Genomic DNA, 12,305 nt, shown 5'->3' with positions numbered 1-12,305 from the left:
CCCATTTGTAAAGCATCAGTTCCAAGCACATCGGCCGTCATCGTGACTGTTCGTCGGGTGCGTCAGACGTAGTTAGGGTTTTTCTTTTAGTTTAGGCTAGGGTTTAGGCCACCATCGCCTGTCCGAGTTGTCCCGAAGAACAGGAAGAGGATTCGTGGTTCGTGCGGAAGGCTCGAGTCAGCGTACCCGATTCCAGTCGTCTTTGAGGGATCTCCTGGCTGTTCCTCTCCCGAGGCCCGGAAGGACCAAAGGATTGAGGTTGCCAGCAACACTACAATCATCCCCCTGCATCTAGACAATGTACATATTCTTTTGTGTGCGTCTTTTAACCTTTCTTGCTTGTTTGTTATCTATTTGTGGTTTAAATTTTACTTAAAAGTGTCAGTATTTATTTATGCGCCACAAACCAATGACCACTTAAAGGGACCACTGGTAATTGATACAGAATTTGGTGTCCGCATTTTGTAATCCTTTTAAATTTAGGTGGCTAATTGGCATCTCAAATCATTTATTACAGTTACCTCGAGTTACACCATAACCAACACAATAATCAACTGAAAAATTGTCTTTTTATTTACAAGGAGGAGGGGAAGGAGATCTTCAACTGACACGGGGAGGGGGAGGAGCTACTGGGAAGGGTGGCCCCTGCAAGCGCTCCTGCGGGGGTGGACCTGCACATGCGGGGCAGGCTGCATCGGGGCAGGCTGCACAAGGGAGGTGGGCAGGAGCAGGGGCCATTGCAGGGGCGGCAGGAGCAGGGGCCATTCCAGGGGCGGCAGGAGCAGGGGCCATTGCAGGGGCAGGAGGGGGCATGGGCAGTGCTACGGGAGGGATGGCGGGTGCATGGGGTACGGCCATGCCGTAATGTATTACGTGCGCTATGTGTGCTGTGAGGGTGGCCATGGAGTCAGCCATCCTGGTGCACTGGGCCTGGAAGGCAGCCCAGGCCTCCTGGCGCCATTGCAGGTCCCCCTGGACGCGCTCGCGTATGGAGCCCTGTATTCCCTCCACCACCTGAACGTGGCAGTGAAGGAGCTGGTCACGGTGACGGAGCCTGTGCCTGTGTGGTTGGGCAGCTGGGGGTGCCGCTACTGTTGGACTGGAGGGTCCCTGGCTTGTGCTTGGTCCCACTGCAGGGAAGAGAAGAAAGGATGGGTCAGTCACGCAGGCCGGCCACTGTCCCCACATCTCATGACCTCCACCCCTGAGCCCAGTGACCCCACAGTTGTGTGGCTTGGGCCCACTCGGTTCCTCCCCTGCCCCCCATGTTGTATGTTTGCAAGGAGGACCGCCCCTGGAGCAGGGTCCTCCTCCATGTATTGTAACTACTGGTCTGTGTTCTGGCCCTGTGGAGGGCGGGAGGGTGTTTGTGTTGCGTTCACCTGTGGAACTCTCTGCCAGTGGAGACTGTGAAGGCTTTGGGCTAATCACTGGTGTTTGACAGGGAGCGAGATGCAGCCCCACACAGGTCCTGGGAGCACATCTGGCAGAGGTGGTCTGGGCTCTCAGATCCCCATCGCGTGGGATATCTCCTGGACGGAACCAGAAGAGTGACTGGAGGGAGGGGTGTCCCATCCTTGCAGCAAAACTCAGGTGGCCCTAAGGGCAGCCCGAGCGCTTCCCCCCCTTCTCCCTCCCACTATCCCTCACTCAACCCCGGTAGCCCAGGGACATGTGTGGCCACAGTGGGGACCTCCCTCGGGGAGCCAGCCAAGGCATGGGAGCAGGTGAGGGGCTCGGTGGAGGCCACGGTCACAGGGCTGTGACACTGCAGTTTACCCAAGAGCAGCTGGCTGTGCCTCACAGCCAAGCATGGGACAATGTGCCGTTCTCCGTGCTGCACCCTTGGCAGAGGTGTGGGCTCTGGGCTGAGTCCCTGGGGCCCTGGCCAGTTCCTGCCAGCATCCACCCTTCCCCCTGGTCCCACCAAAATGTGTGTGAGCAGCACGGTCCCAGGTGTGCCCTGCAGCTACCTGCCGCGGCCACATGCCACTCGGTCACCAGGCTGCACGTGGTTGCACGTGCTGCTTGCTGCCTAATGCTACACAGCGTGCAGCTCACGTGGCCTGAGTGACATGCTCTCCCCCTCCCCCCTCCAGGTGCCTGACTCCCCCTCACCCCCCACCCTTGTGAGTGCAAGGTGCAAGACTCACTGGTGGATCCTTCCTCGGCCTCGGAGGGGCTGCTGGAGGGTGCCTGCTGGGTGGCAACGCTGGCCTCCTCCTCCGAAGTGCTGCTTTCATCTCCTTCCCCTGCCTCAGTGGTCCGGGTGATGGGGGGGCGCTGGCAGGTGTCCACAGGCACGTCTGTGCCTTGTGGGGCTGGCCGGCCAAGGATGGCGTGCAGCCGGTCATAGTGGGGGCAGGTGTCTGGTCCTGCCCCCCTGCCCTCGCTGGCCCGCACGTACCCCAGCCGCAGCTCCTTCACCTTCGCCCGGACCTGGTCGATGTTCCGGGCAGGGTGTTCGTGCTGGGCCAGTGGCCGAAGATATCGGCGTTGCGGCGCCGGGACCTCGTATCGTGGAGGCCCTCCTCCTCCTGCCAGAGGTCAAGAAGGGTCTCCAGGTCCCTGGGGGACCAGGAGGGAGCCCGTCTTTTCCGGCCCCTGGGGACCTCCTGCACTGGGGGTGCAGGTGGCTCACCACCCGGAGCTGCCATGGCTGGGCTGTGATGGCTGCTGAGCAGGACAGGGGCGCTGTGGCAGACCTCAGGCCAAAGAGCTCTGTGGCACGGTCCTGCCACATGTGCTCAGCAGCCTGCGTGTTCTTTAAGAGCTCGGGTTACCAGGAAGTCCGGGGCTCCTACGGGGTCTCCAGGCGTCCAAATCGCTTTTTTCCGTTTAGCCTGCTTTTTCACAAAAGCATTAGCTAGCTGTCTACACTGGCTCTTTTGTGCAACAGTTTTTTGGAAAAAGGACTTTTGCCCGAACAGGAGCGGCAAAGCTTTTCTAGAAAAGCGGCTGATTTCGCACAGTAGATCGTCAGTGCTTTTGCGGAAAATCAAGCGGCCAGTGTAGACAGCTGGCAAGTTTTTCCGGAAAAGTGGCGGATTTTCCAGAAAAACTTGGCAGTCTAGACACAGCCTGAGTGTAGAAAAGAAATGAAATAAAAAGGAGGCAAGTAACTTGATTAATTTGAGTAATCACCACAAACAGAATTCATAAACTATCAATAAAAGTCCCACCCCAAGTAGGTTGGGCAATGTCCTTTTCCCCTCAAGTTCTTAAGTCCAACCGTGTAAATGACCCCTTCACATGTCCAACCTTTCTCTGCACCCCACTCACAGTTATGCTAATTGAAGGGTAAGAGTAGGATATTAATCAGCAAAACATACTGAACTGCATTTTGGGGGGATTTTTAGCAGACCAAAAAAGGAGAAGTCAGCAAACTATTCATTCTGGCTGCGTCTAGACTGGCATGATTTTGCAGAAATACTTTTAACGGAAAAGTTTTTTCGTTAAAAGTATTTCCGCAAAATCGCATCTAGATTGGCATGGATGCTTTTGTGCAAAAAGTGCTTTTGCGCAAAAGCATCCGTGGCCAGTCTAGATGAGATTTTGCACAAGAAAGCCCCGATCGCCATTTTAGCCATCGGGGCTTTTTTGCGCAAAACAGTTCTTCCCTGCACTGGCCCTCTTGCGCAAGTAGTCTTGCACAGAGGGCTTTTTCCCCGAGCGGGAGCATGAAAGTATTTGCGCAAGAAGCACTGATTTTGTACGTTACAAAGTCAGTGCTCTTAAGCAAATTCAAGCAGCCAGTGTAGACAGCTGGCAAGTTTTTGCACAAAAGCGGCTGTCAGTCTAGATGCACCCACACTGTTTTCCAAAATATATGCACTTAGAATGGATTCAAGCTCCCCTCCCCCCCACCGCACACACACACACACACACACACACACACACACACACAAAAACAACCCCAGAACAGACCTGGTCCCAGATTTCAAAATCTAGGCTCATAAAATTATGCTTCTAAATCCATATTCAATTCCTAAATGAATGACCTGATTGTCAAAAGCACTTCCATCCAGCAGCTCCCATAGATGTCTGTGCGTTATTCCAAAATAACAATGCAAGCATCTATACAGCAATTCCGTTATTTTGAAATCATTTCAAAATAGCGAGTGGCTTAGTCCAACTTCTCTAAACCTCAATCCATGAGAAAAAACTGCTCTTCCTAAATAGCTAATTCAAAATAGCTGCCCACCAGGGCCATTCTAAGTAATTTCTCCCCAGTGCCTCCTGGGGGTCTAAATCGAGACAGCATGTGCACATTAGGGGAGCCTGCCTCAGACTAATTTTGAAGCTTTCTTGTAGTATGCATGCTCTATTTCAAAATAAGCTATTTCGAAATATAGCTTCCAGAATCACTTATTCCGAAATAAGTATGGAATGAAGACATACCCTCTGAGAACTTTAATTCAGTCCTTTAATTTAATTTGATTAGATCATAAATTTAGGTGTCTACATATGGATTTGGGAGCCTACCGGCAACTTTTAGTTTTGAAAATCCTAGCCAGAATGTTTGGGGAAGAGTGTTGAATCAAGCGTTTTGCTTCAGTCCATTATAAATATAAGAAGACTATTTGTAGAATTCAGTTTTGCAGAGCAAGGGGTTTATACATAAATAGTAGTACCTATTTTTACCCTGTTGAGTTCTCAAAGTTTTTGATCATAATGGCTACTATTTTTGTCCCTTGTGTTAAAACATCAACCCTTCTCAACTGCTTAGCTTTTCACCTTTACACATGTAATATTTGAAAAGCTATCATTAAACAAAACTAAATCCAACAAATTTCAAAATAGTGACTGGATTCAAGAAACTAAAGCAAGGAGGCAGAGCTGCAGTTCAGTGTCAAGAATGGTAAGTAACAGAGTAATTATCATATGATAGATTATCCTCTTTTGGTATGCTATATATAAGATGATGTACTTACCTATAAAATATCAGGTGAATGGTTCTCAGTTCATATTTCTTCAGAGCTCTCCTAAAACATAATAAAATAAAAAATTAATAATAATAAATAAATAATAATAATAATAATAATAATCAGTACCATGAGGTGGAGAGATTAAAAAAACAAACACCTTTTGTTTTGCAAATGAGAGCATTTGGATTATGAAATAAAACCCAGCAGGTGGATAGATAATATATGGATTTCAAAAGATTTCATACTATGTCCATTCATTGCAGGAACACTTTATAGAAAGCTCCCATTGCCATTGTTTTTGTAACAACGGCTCAACAATGCAAGAATCTAAATCCTGTATCCCCCCTGGCTTGTTTATAAGGCAGTGCAGCCCATGTGGAGCTCTGCAGTGTGAGGTGTGGCTATGCATTATCTAGAAAGCACAGGGCGGATTTTTAAGGTTGTTTCAGCACCTAAAGATGCAGATTGCCTTGTGAGATTACAAGCATTTAGACTGACATGGATTTCAATGAAAGTGAGGCACCTATCCACATCTTTAGACACCTAAATCCTTTACCAATCTGGCCCTACATTCCTATTTCTGTGAGACTGTTCCATCTGCAGAATTCCTATCTAATTCCAATGGCAGATCTATACAGAGATTAGCTACAGAACTAGCCAAAACAGAAATACTAATATGACAGAAGACTGGCAACTTGAGCTGGTCAAAATACTGTTTGTGTACCATTATAGTTTAGTAAATATTATTAAAGTGGTACAGTCCCTTAGGTGGATGTTTAGTTTCTTCCAGTATACAGGCAGTCCCCGGGGTTACGTACAAGATAGGGACTATAGGTTTGTTCTTAAGTTGAATTTGTATGTAAGTCGGAACTGGCTCCAGATTCAGCTGCTGCCACTGAAACTGACCAGGGGCTGACTACAAGAAGCCAGAGGCAGAGTTGCTCTGCCCCCAGCTTCCTGGAATCAGCCTGGTCAGTTTCAACAGCTGCTGAATCTGGAGCCTGGGACAGAACAGCTGGGGCGCTGCCCGGTAGGTTCCCACAGGACCAACCCGGCAGCACCCCAGCTGCTCTACCCGAGGCATCCCGCAACAAAAGCCTGGTCTGCTGGGGGGGTGCACTAGCTGCGCCCCCTCCCCCCCCAGCAGACCAGGGAGACCCGAGCAAAGCCGTCCAGGCAGAGGCTTTGCTCGGGTGTCCCTGATCTGCTTGGGGGGGGGGGGGTCCAGCAGACCAGGGGGACAGGATCAAAGCCGCCCAGACGGTGGGGGTCCCGCTGCCTGGGCGGCTTTGCTCCCGGGCAAATGAGCAAAGCCATCCAGACAGCGGCTTTGCTCGGGTGTCCCTGGTCTGCTGGGGGGGTCCAGCGGCTTTGCTGGACCCCCCCCCCCCCCCAGCAGACCAGGGAGACCGGGAGAAGCTTTTCTCGCCCCGGAGGACATGGGTGGCGACCTGCCGCCCGTGAGCCCTGGGGCGAGAAAAGCCCCGTTCGTAAGTGCGGATCTGACATAAGTCGGATCCGCGTAAGTCGGGGACTGCCTGTAGTTATAGGAGTACAAGAACTGCTCCAAAATATGCCCTTAAATGAGCAAATTGATTTTAATAAATAGTACTTTCACTTTCTCCCACCTCTCAAAGTGCACATTTTTTGAGGATCAGTTTATAGCTTTACATACATCTGTACTTTCTGATGCCAGCTGGTTCATAGTTCTGGAAAGTCTATAACATACTGGTCTAGAAGCAGAGAATCTGATATGCAAATGAATGAAGTATTCAAAAATATCTAACAAGATATTACAGGAGAAAACAAATAGAAACATAGGAATTGCCAGATGGATGAGACCCCGCAGTTCATCTAGTTCAGCTGCCTGTCTCTGAGAGTGACCAACACCAGATAACTCAGATGATGGTTCAGGAATCCTGCAATAAGCAGATGTGGGATAATCCAACCCCAACATAAATCTCAATCTGGTTGTTAAATATTAAGGAATAAATATTAAGGACTGTCACTGGTTGTAAAATGCAGAAAACCTATTTTACTGTATCTTCATTACTGCTCTGCCTGTGCTGGACAGAAGGCAAAGTACCACAAGAAACGAGACACCAACCTCATCACTCTCTGGAAAAACAAGGTTGACAGGAACATTATGGGAAAAGCCTTTGCCCAAATTGTCCTGAACAGACTTCAGATCCTTGTAGACAGAATCTATCCTGAATCAAAATGCAGCTTCAGAGCTGAAAGGTCTACTACTACTATTGACCTGATCTTCTCATTGATATGATGACAAGAGATATGTGGAAAACAAAAGCCTTTGTCATCTCACAAAGGCTTAGGACCTTATTAATAGAAGTGGAATATTTATGCTTCTAGAAAAGATTGGGTGTCCCCCCCACCAAGCTCTTAAGCATGATTCAGTCTTTCCCTAAAGACATGTACATCACAGTTCAATGCAATGGCTCTGTTTGAGACCTTCCAAATTTGTAAAGGAGTTAAGAAAGGATTTGTACTTGCCCCAGCTCTGTTTTGGATCTTCTCCTTGCTACTGAAACAAGCTTTTGGTTCCTCAGCTGAGAGAATCTAGTTGCACACAAGATTTGATGGAAAGATGTTCAATCGTGCAAGTCTCATCTAAAACCAAGACTTGGGAAGCCCTTATCCAACACCTCCTATTTACTGATGACACAGCAGTAGCAACCCACACAGAAGCTCATCTTCAAAATCTTATGGACAGTTCTTTTCTAAAGCCTGCCAAGATTTCCGGCTATATGATTTTAAAAAATAAATATAATGTGTCAAGGAGTTTAAGAAGCCCTGTCAATAACATTCAACAACTATGATTTGGAAGTAGTAAATGAGTTCACATTCCTAGGATTCACTATCACAGTCAACTTTTACTTGAAACAAATCTCAACATCTGCATTGGAAAATCACCCACAACAGTGTCTAGACTGAGCAAGAGGGTATGTCAAAGCAACAAAATGATAGAACAAAACTCTATGGGTGTGTCTACACTGGGCCACTTATTCCGGAGAATCAGCCGCTTTTCCGGAATAAGCCGCGAGCTGTCTACACTGGCCCTTGAATTTCCGGAAAAGCAACGATGCTGTACTGTACAAAATCAGCCGCTATTCCGGAAACCGTACGATGCTCCCACTCGGGCATAAGTCCTTTTTCCGGAAAAGCTTTTCCGGAAAAAGGCCAGTGTAGACAGCTTTTCCGGAAAAGCAGAAGAAACGTAAAAAAGCGGTTTGGACGGCGGGAGACCCCGTAGAAGCCACGGACTTCCGCATTACCCGAGGGCTTAAAGAGCACGCACACTACTGGCCGCACGTGGCAGGAGGCCCCCAGAGACCTCCCTTCCCAGCTCTGCGACGTGGCAAGTGTGCTGCCCAGCCACCTCAGCGGAGGCATGGCAGCTCGAGGTGGTCAGCCACCGTCACCCGGGGCAGAGGAGGAAGCCCCCAGGGGCCGGAAGCGCAGGGCCCCATCCTGGACCCCCAGGGAGCTGGAGGCCCTCCTGGACCTGTGGGAGGAGGAGGAGGGTCTCCATGACCTCCAGTCCCGCCGCCGGAATGCTGAGCTGTACACCCGGATGGCCCGGAACCTCGCCCAGCAAGGGCATCCCAGCCGCAACTGCGAGCAGGTCCGCTCGAAGGTCAAGGAGTTGCGGCTGGGGTACGTGCGGGCCACGGAGGGGAGGGGAGCAGGGCCTGATGCCTGCCCCTATTTTGAGCGGCTGAACTCATTTTTGGGCGAGCCAGCCCCGCAAGGCCCAGCTGTCCCCGTTGACACCTGCCAGCACCCCCCGATCATTCGTCCCACCGAACCGGAGGAGGAAGACGAGAGCGGCGGCGCTTCGGGAGAGGATGCTAGCGTTGCCACCCAGCAGGCCCCCTCCAGCAGCTCCTCTGTGGCCGGGGAGGAACCTACTGGTGAGTCTTTGAAGGTTACACTCCCAAAGGGCGGGGGGCGGAGGGCGGGGTGGGAGCGAGACCCAAGTGTCCGGAGGGGGGAAGGGGAGAGCATGTCACTCAGGCCACGTGAGCTGCACGCTGCATAGCATGCGGCAGTTAGCAGCACGTGCAACCACGTGCAGCCTGGTGACTGAGCGGCAGGTGGCCGTGGCAGGCAGCTGCGGGCACGGCTGGGACCGTGCTTCTCACACACATTTCAGCGGGATCAGGGGGAAGGGTGGATGCCGGCTGGAACCGGCCAGGGCCCGAGGGACTCAGCCCAGAGCCTGCTGCTCCACCAAGGGGTGCAGCACAGGGAATGGCACACTGTCCCAGGCCTGGCTGTGAGGCACAGCCAGCTGCTCCTGGGATAAGTGCAGCGTCACAGTCCTGTGACCGTGGACCGCCACCGAGCCGCTCACCTACTCCCAGTGCCTTGGCAGGTTCCCCGAGGGAAGTCCCCACTGCGGCCACACCTGTCCCTGGGCTACCAGGCTTGCGGGAGGGATAGTGGGAGGGAGATGGGCCCCTGAGTTTTGCTGCAAGGATGGGACATCCCCCCACCCAGTCACCCTTTCTGGTTCTGACCAGGAGATATCGCACGCAATGGGATCTGAGAGCCCAGACCGCCACTGACAGGTGTGCTCCCAGGCACTGCGTGGGGATGCATCTCGCTCCCTGTCAAACACCAGTGATTAGCCCTAAGCTTTTCACAGTGTCCACCGGCAGGGAGTTCCACAGGTGAACGCAGCACAAGCACCCTCCTGCCCTGCACGGAGCCAGGATACAGACCGGTGCTTACAATACTGCAGGGAGGACCCTACTCCCAGGGGTGGTCCTTCTTGCCAACATACAACACCCCCCGGGAGCAGGAGGGGAACTGAGTGGGCCCAAGCCACAACTGTGCGGTCACCTGGGGCTCTGGGGTGGAGGGCATGGAAGTGTGGGGACAGTGGATGGCCTGCCTGACTGACCCGTCCTTTCTTCTCTTCCCTGCAGCGGGACCCAGCACCAGACCAGCGACTCCAGCAGCAGCGGCACCCCCAGCTGCCCAAGCCCGGAGGACCAGGCTCCGACACCGGGACCAGCTGCTTCGGCGTCATGTCACCGCGGTGGAGGGGATCCAGACCTCCATTGCGGAGCGTGTGCAGGGGGACCAGGAGTGGCGGCAGGAGGGATGGGCTGTGTTCCTGGAGGAATGCCACGAGATGCGTGCCACAATGGGCACCCTGACGGCACATTTAATACATGCCATCCACTATGGCATGGCCGGACCGCATGCCCCCGCCATCCCTCCGGGAGCACAGCCCATGCCCCCTCCTATCCCTGCTCCTCTCCCAGCTCCTGCTCCTCTCCCTGCTCCTGCTCATGCTCCTGACCCTGACCCTGACCGTGCTCATGCTCCTGACCCTGACCCTGCTCATGCTCCTGACCCTGACCCTGCTCATGCTCCTGCTCCTGACCCTGAAGACCGTGCTCCTACTCGTGCTTCTACTCGTGCTCCTACTCGTGCTCCTACTCGTGGGCACCTCAGCGTGCAGGCTGCCCCAACGCGGTCTGCCCAGCGTGGGCAGGTCCGCCCCCAGAGGGGCGCTCGCAGGGGCCACCCGTCCCAGTAACTGCCCCCCCCTCCTTCTCGCAGTTAAAGGTCCCCCCCTCCTTCTCGCAGTTAAAGGTCCCCCCCCTCCTTCTCGCAGTTAAAGGTCCCCCCCCTCCTTCTCGCAGTTAAAGCTCCCCCCCCCTCCTTTGTAAATAAAAAGTTCTGTTTTCATTTCAATCTTGTGTGGTTATTGTGTTCCTCTAGTAACTGTACAGAAATTATGTGAGATGCCAATTAGCCACTTCAATTTAAAGAGGGTTACAACTGTGGACAACAAATTCATGACTCTATCACCGGGGGGGGGGGGGGGGGGGCTTTTTCAGTGGTCATTGGTTCGCGGCGCATAAAGAAATACTGAGACTTTTCAGTAAAGATGTAAACCAGAAACTATATTTACATAGCAACAAACAAGCAGAAAAAAATGGTTACAATATGCAGTACAGTACACATTCAAAAACATAAGTTAGGCGCAGGGAGGACGATTGTGGTGTTGCTGGCCACCTCGATCCTTTGGTCCTTCCGGGCCTCAGGAGAGGAACAGCCAGGAGATCCCTCGACGGATGACTGTGGTGTTGCTGGCCACCTCGATCCTTTGGTTCTTCCGGGCCTCAGGAGAGGAACAGCCAGGAGATCCCTCGACGGATGACTGTGGTGTTCCTGGCCATGTCAGTCCTTTGGGCCTTCCGGGCCTCAGGAGAGGAACAGCCAGGAGATCCATTGAAGATGGCACTGATGTAAGCCTTCCACACAAGTCCCAAATCCTGTTGGCTGTTCCTCAGGACGGCGATGGTGGCCTAAACCCTAGCCTAACTTAAAAGAAAAACCCTAACTACACCCGACGCACCCGACGAACAGACTTGATGACGGCCGCGATGTGCTGTGACCCGACGCTTTACTATACTATGGGGAGGGGGGAGGTAAGGGGAGGAGGTGGGGAAGGGTAGGAGCTGGGACGGAGTACTCTGGGGTGACCCAAGCGACCCTGCTATGGGGCTTGGGCAAACATGTCCACCAGGGCCTCTCTAATGCGCACTGCCTCCTGGCGCGCCTGGCGGATGGCAGCTGTGTCGGGCTGGTCCAAGGTCTGTGCCTCAGCTGCCACCCATGCAGGGAGGAAGGCCTCCCCACTGCGCTCCACAATATTGTGGAGCACGCAGCACGCGGCCAGCACTTCTGTTGCATTCTGCTCACCCATGTCGAGACGGGTGAGCAAACAACGGAAGCGGGCTTTTAACCATCCAAACGCCAGCTCCACTGGGTTTCGGGCCTGGTTGAGGCGGTCGTTGAACCGGGCCCGGTTCTGGTCCGGCTGCCCCGTGTAGGGCCGCATGAGCCAGGGCATCAGGGGGTAGGCCGCATCCCCGACGATGCAGATGGGCATCGGCACATTCCCGACAGTCAAGTCCCGCCGGGGGAAGTAGGTGCCCGCCTCCAACCTCTGAAACAGTCCTGAGTTCCGGAGGATGCGGGCGTCGTGTGCCCGGCCGGACCAGCCGCCGTAGATGTCCAGGAAGCGACCCCCGGTGATCCACGAGGGCTTGCAGGACGATGGAGCAGTACCCCTTGCGGTTCATGAAATGGCCCGCTCGATGCTCCGGGGCCCGGATGGCGATGTGGGTGGCGTCCAGGGCTCCCCCGCAGTTGTGGAACCCGAGGGCAGCGAAGCCGGCCATGGTCTCATCGACGTCGCGCAGGCGGATGATTCTTGGCAGCAGGATGTCGTTGATGGCGTGGACGACCTGCAGAAGGGTGCAGAGAAACACAAGGGAACACATTACATACAGCCAGGGGTGAGTGTGCGCTCCGTTGGGTCCCCCCCTTGAT

The sequence above is a fragment of the Pelodiscus sinensis genome, chromosome 2 (genome assembly GCF_049634645.1).
Source record: "Pelodiscus sinensis isolate JC-2024 chromosome 2, ASM4963464v1, whole genome shotgun sequence".
Taxonomy (NCBI): domain Eukaryota; kingdom Metazoa; phylum Chordata; order Testudines; family Trionychidae; genus Pelodiscus; species Pelodiscus sinensis.
This window is presented reverse-complemented; position numbering follows the sequence as displayed.